The sequence below is a fragment of the Chlorocebus sabaeus genome, chromosome 18, assembly GCF_047675955.1.
Source record: "Chlorocebus sabaeus isolate Y175 chromosome 18, mChlSab1.0.hap1, whole genome shotgun sequence".
NCBI classification, from domain to species: Eukaryota; Metazoa; Chordata; class Mammalia; order Primates; family Cercopithecidae; genus Chlorocebus; species Chlorocebus sabaeus.
Window position 1 is genome coordinate 55,359,056 of NC_132921.1, and position 6,044 is coordinate 55,365,099.

The window sequence follows — 6,044 nt, forward strand, 5'->3', positions numbered from 1 at the left end:
TTGAATCGCATCCTTTTTTTTTTAGACAGAGTTTTGTTCTTGTTGCCCAGGCTGAAGTGCAATGGCACAATCTCGGCTCACCACAACCTCCGCCTCCTGGGTTCCAGCAATTCTCCTGCCTCAGCCTCCCGAGTAGCTAGGATTACAGGCATGCATTACCATGCCCGGCTAATTTGCTATTTTTAGCAGAGACGGGATTTCTCCATGTTGGTCAGGCTGGTCTCAAACTCCTGACCTCAGGTGATCAGTCCACCTCAGTCACGCCGTTCTCCTGCCTCAGCCTCCCAAGTAGCTGGGACAACAGGTGCCTGCCACCACGCCCGGCTAATTTTCTGTATTTTTAGTAGAGACAGGGTTTCACCCTGTTAGCCAGGATGCAGGCCAACCAATTTTTTTCATGAAATAATGCTTCAAAAGAAGAAGAAGATTTTCATAATAGAACTCCTTCTGGATGGAAAGGGTTTATATAAGGTGTCAGTTCCTAAGATTCTCTTCACTTTGCCAAATATCACTTAACCATGTTTTTTATTGTTTACAAAGCAGAGAAACTACTGGTTAAATACTATATTGATATACCTTCCTGTCATTCTTTTCTTCCACTGTTTGTGTCTACTTGGCATCACATGTTAAACCTATGTGAAAATGGATATATTCATTATTTTTATTGGTGCAGTAGGTTGCAAGGGATGTAATTAACCTGTTTTGCTCTCTCTGAGTCCAGAATCACACCAAAAATTGTCAGATAGGGACCTCCCAGTCCAGGCAGGATCTATATCATGTTTTAAAGAACTTTACGGAGTCAAGACTTCCAAAAGGAGACATACAATTAGTTGAACATGAATGAGCTCACACTGTTGGTTTACTCTCGATTTTACCTTATTAAATACAATACCTGCTCTGGTCAAGACACTTCTCAGTTATTCCACATAAAGAAATTAATGAAGAACCTGAAGCCTGTAGCCAGATGTATCTAATGTACTTTTCTCCATCCAAGTCCTGCTTGCATTCTCTGCTTTCATTATCCTGTGGCTGTGTCCTTCTTCTTGCCTTCATCCCGTACCAGTCTCTGTTAAAATGGTTTCTTGCTTCTATCATAACTTCTACTGCTTTTTGCAGAAATTCATTAATCTTCCTTCCTGTAGTGATCTCTTATGTGTCTAAGGAAGTTCAGTTTTGCACTCTTCTCTCTCTGAACATTGCTGGACTCAGTTACTGAGAAAGCTCTAGAGATGGCTTTCTCTCTGCTTGCCAGTAACTCTTTTGTACCTTTTCTATAGTTAGCAGAAGGGATTTCCTTGTCTTCAATTTTCTCCAAGTTGGACATGATTCAGAAATGACTGTAAAATCAGAGAGGGATTATGTTCTTATGGCCACCTCTGGCTTTGGGATTTACTTCCACTTAATTAACCCAGGTAATGGATTATTTGACTGTCTTTAGCAGCTGCTCCTCTTCCACATGGTGATATAGGGTGCAGTGACGGAGTTGGACCTTCCCTGATTTACACACACACTGAGACTCACAGAGAGACGAGTACACCTCACTGAAGACTTACAGGAAGTTACATTGTAGAAATTTAAAAACTTGAAATTGTATATTAGATGTCCTTCTTCTGAAAAAGTCTTTTAACTACCTACCACTTGAGATTTTTCCCTAATCTGTCATAATTTATTTTCTATTATTTATCTCTCCTTTTCTCTTACCTCTCTTCCTCAATTTTTCAAGACTTCTCCCTTCCAAATTCTTCTATTTGGCAGAACAATTGGTTTGCTCCTTTGCTTCCACTCTGAGGCTCAGTCTCAAGCTTCCCCAAACCCACCATAGTGCTCAGGTGAACATAAGGACCATCTGCTCCACTAACAGTAACACGGAAGCCAGGCAAAGAACTGGAAATTTCACTTAATAGGAATGTAGCTATGATTTCATATCTATTTTTCTACTATCCTGGTTATAGTTTCATTATAGTTTACATGGATTTGAATAAAATCTGCATCATCATATTCAATTTGTGACATTTCATTTTGAAAAGGATTTGACTAAAGTAGAATTAGAGGAAGAGAAAGTTGAAAAAAATTAACTATAAGCAACTCATGATAATTGAGATACATTAATCTGAAAAAAGACCCACCTGAGCAAATGAGAAAAATTAGCATATTCATCACTTATTAGAAATATTCCTATAGAAAGTACTTAATGTGCTACCCTTTCTTAAAGGGTTAAAAAATATGAACCACATTTATTAACTTCATAGTATATATATGTTTGTTGGCGGTAATTTTGTTGTAATTAAATCAAATAAGGCTTTCATTCTAAAAATGTAACTGCAAATGGAAGTAAAATCTAATTTGAGAGAACAGTTTACCCACTGTCCCTGAAAAGTGACATAAAATTCTTCATAGTATAACACAAACTCTGGTGTGACCTTGGAAAGAGTGGACACAAAATGCTGCCTATACATTTTTGTGTTCAGCTCTTTGAAACAAAGTTTATCCAAAAAGTATGCCATGATGAGTACGTGACTGAGCCTTCCAGAGTGGAGCCAGTTACATAATTTGGATTCCCTTGAGAAGGATATTTGATGAGATGATCATGGGTCCAATTTCCTGATTATCCCAAGAGAAATGCTGGTCAGCATTTAATTTATTTTGGGAAAGGGAGGGTAATCCAGTGTGTGTCTCAGGCACTTGCCAATTCTCCTGTCTGAGGCCAAATTACTTCAGCCAGCTGTCTTGGCCTTCTAAAGCATTTCAAACCCTGCGCTGGCCATACTTCACCACTGGCAGAAACTGCAAAACAGACATGACCTCAGGGCAGGCTTACTCCTAATGACATTGGAGGATGTAGAAGCACAAATCTGCTTTACTCTGGGGTCACTATTAGAACATGCAGAACTCCGTAGTCACTCTGGTTGTAACAACAAATATGGGAGTTCCATTTTATTTACCCATGTTATCGTCTTTTTGTTGGGTAAGATTGTGCCACAACATCAAAAGCAGACTTAGATGGTTTTGTAAAAATTGATTTTTTCGGAATGGTACCTTTTCTCCATTTACTCAAGGCATCTATAACTCAGTAACCACCCAGGCTCATTAGTAAACATAATTTGAATATGGTTGGAGAAATTGAGTGAAGAATTTGATATTTGTTCAAAATAATTTCAAATCTCTCTACATTCAAAGACAATAAGGTTTTGAAATAAGACTAGTTATACTCTTACTATAATTCCTGTCCAAGGCACTTTTTCAAAGTGTCTTGGAAACATTCATTCATTCAAAACATATTCATCGAGTAATCTACCATGTATTAGACAATTTTCTAGATATGAGAAATACGATCACAAATTAAACAGGTGCTAATCTTTACAGAGCTCATTGTTTCTGGGGGAGGTAGCCACAAAACAAGTTAAAAGATAGACAAAAAATGTTCAAGTCTAATAAGTGCCAGGAAGAGAACAAACAAGGAGCTTAGAGGGAGAAGAGCAGAGGCCATTTTAGGGGTATTTCCAAAGAGGCCATGTGGACCCTGAGATCCAAAGGCAGAAGGAGTAAAGGAGGCAAAAGCAATCCATGCGGAGAAAAAGAGTAAGTAAAAGCCTAGAGATGGGATAAACCAAAATGAACAAGAGGGACATTGGAATAAAATGAGGTTGTAGAGAGAGATAGGGTTTGAGGCATGCATGCATGGATTTATAGACCATAGCCAGGTGTTTGGATTATATTCTAAGTAAAATGGACAGTCCAATAAAGAGGGCTTTTATTTTTATAATATGATTCCATTTTTGTTTTAAAAAAGGCTTTTTTTTTTTTTTTTTTTTTTTCCACTTGAGAGTGGAAAAGTTTGGAGTAAATAGAAGGAAACAAGAAAAGAAGTAGAGAAACCAATTAGATGACAGTTGTAGAAATCCAGGAAGGAAGTGACTTAAGATAGTGGCTGTACGAATGGAGAACAACAAAATATTTGAGATACGTTTTGGAGGTTGAATGTTGAGAAATGGTTAATAGATTGGATATGGGTGAAGCAATAAGTATAAAGATGACTGTAGTTTTCTGCTAAAATAATGTGGAAGAAAATGGAAACAAGACAGGAAGACCTGTGTCTTATCTGGGGAATGGCAGTTTTATCCAGAACCAGTCTGTAGGCTACAATCGTACATATTTATTTCACAGACATGTGGGTCTACATAGGAAAAAGAATCTGATGAAGAGTGCCTTTCTTGTGAAGACTGGAAAACAAAGTTCTGGGGACCATTCGTCTTATTTTAGGTGACAACAAAAGCTCTCCTTGACCTAACTCTAGTTGGGTTTCCGTAGGCCCTCAAGGCCCTGACCTTCGGCTCTCTACTTGGCTGGTTTACTCCTGTTTCAGCAAGAGTAGTGCTGAATTCGTTTAGTAAAAATTTCCCATTCTTGATATGTGTTTAAATTCCTCATTCCCTGGCCCCAGTATCTTACTCTCTGGCCTGCCTGCAGCAAGAATCCTAAGTGGTTGGTCTAGCAAGAATTCTCCTAGCCTTGATGTTTCCTCTTAGTAACTTTTTAGCCTCTGATTACTCAATCCTACTCCTTGGCTATAAATCTCCATTTTGCCTTGCTGTTTTCCCAGTTGAGCCCAAGCACTCTCCCTTACCTCAGAACTCCGTGGTAACAGCCCCCTCGCCCCTACCGAACAAAGTCTGCTTTACCCATCTTTAGCAATTGTCATGAATATTTTTTCTTTAAAAGTGGAGAAAAAAAAGAAAGAAAGCAGTCAGGAAAGAATGAGAAAGTACAGCAAGAGGTAAGAGTTTGGAAAAATAGAAGTGAATGGATATTTTTAAATAGTAGGAGGAGAGCCATCAGCAGAGAGAAGTGATGGCTGAGTGCCTTGTAAGTGAGAGTATTGGATGACAGAGATTGGGGAGAAAGATTCTGCATCTCCACCAACACACCCGCCCACTCCTCCTCCTCTTAGAAGAAAAGGCAAAGTCTCCCACACTAGGGGCTTTCCTTCCCCTATCCTCCCAGCCACACAAGTTGTTTTCCTGTTAAAATAACATTTCTCTTTTAAATTCCACAAATCCCCAGCATGACGATTCTGTAGAAAAGGAAATATTGTGGAAACATTTGCTTACCTCAGGAAGCACTGACTTTGTATCATTCAAGACCCTGGAACCGAAGCATGTGTACTTAGGAGGAAATGAGTATAGATATCCCATAGAGCTAGCATGCTGAGATCATTGTCATTCCAATGACACTTGCGTTTCCATTACACTTAAAGCTCTTAATTATTTTGAATGCATCTTTCAGTGACATGTAAAGCTGATCAACCTGAAACTTTTCAAACACACACACACACACACACACACACACACACCCCTACAAAGGGGCACATGTAAGATAAACTCAGACTACTCTGGGTATTGATTGAGTGTGATGTTTTTCATTCTGGATTTAATTCCTCAAGGATTCTAATATAAATCTGAATGCAGATTTGACTCAATTTACAGTGTACCTCTCTAAGAAAATGGTTAAAGCATTGACAACTCAAAATCCATGTAGATCATTTTAACATTACTTACCCCCTGAATTAGATGTTTTTGAGTATACTGGCTAATATCAATTTCTTAAATAGTTGTACTGTACATGCATTTCTTATATTCCTAACAATCCAAAAGACATTCTCTAAAAATGTGGTTCAGAAGTTGCCCCTTCTTTGATGTGTTCTCTTTCTCTTTCTCCAGAATATTGGTGGCAATCTGCCTTTAGCAGTGAAAAGGAGTAGAGTACAGGATATAATTTCAGTATCTTTGGTCTGTAGCTTTAGATTATTCATCCAAAAGTGATAACAAAGGTTAAGAATCTCTCATCGACCAAATGGTCTTTGGTATTGGAATTGCAGGTGTCTCTTTAACAGTTTGATCAAGTCATAGTCATTTCATCAGGCAAACTCCTGATGGGTATGAGGAGTCTCCTTCACATAATGCAGTCCCACAGCTATCAATCAGTTCTCTAGGGTTTTGCCCACTTGAATGGAAATAATACCTAACCGTAGCATTTATCATCAAGTC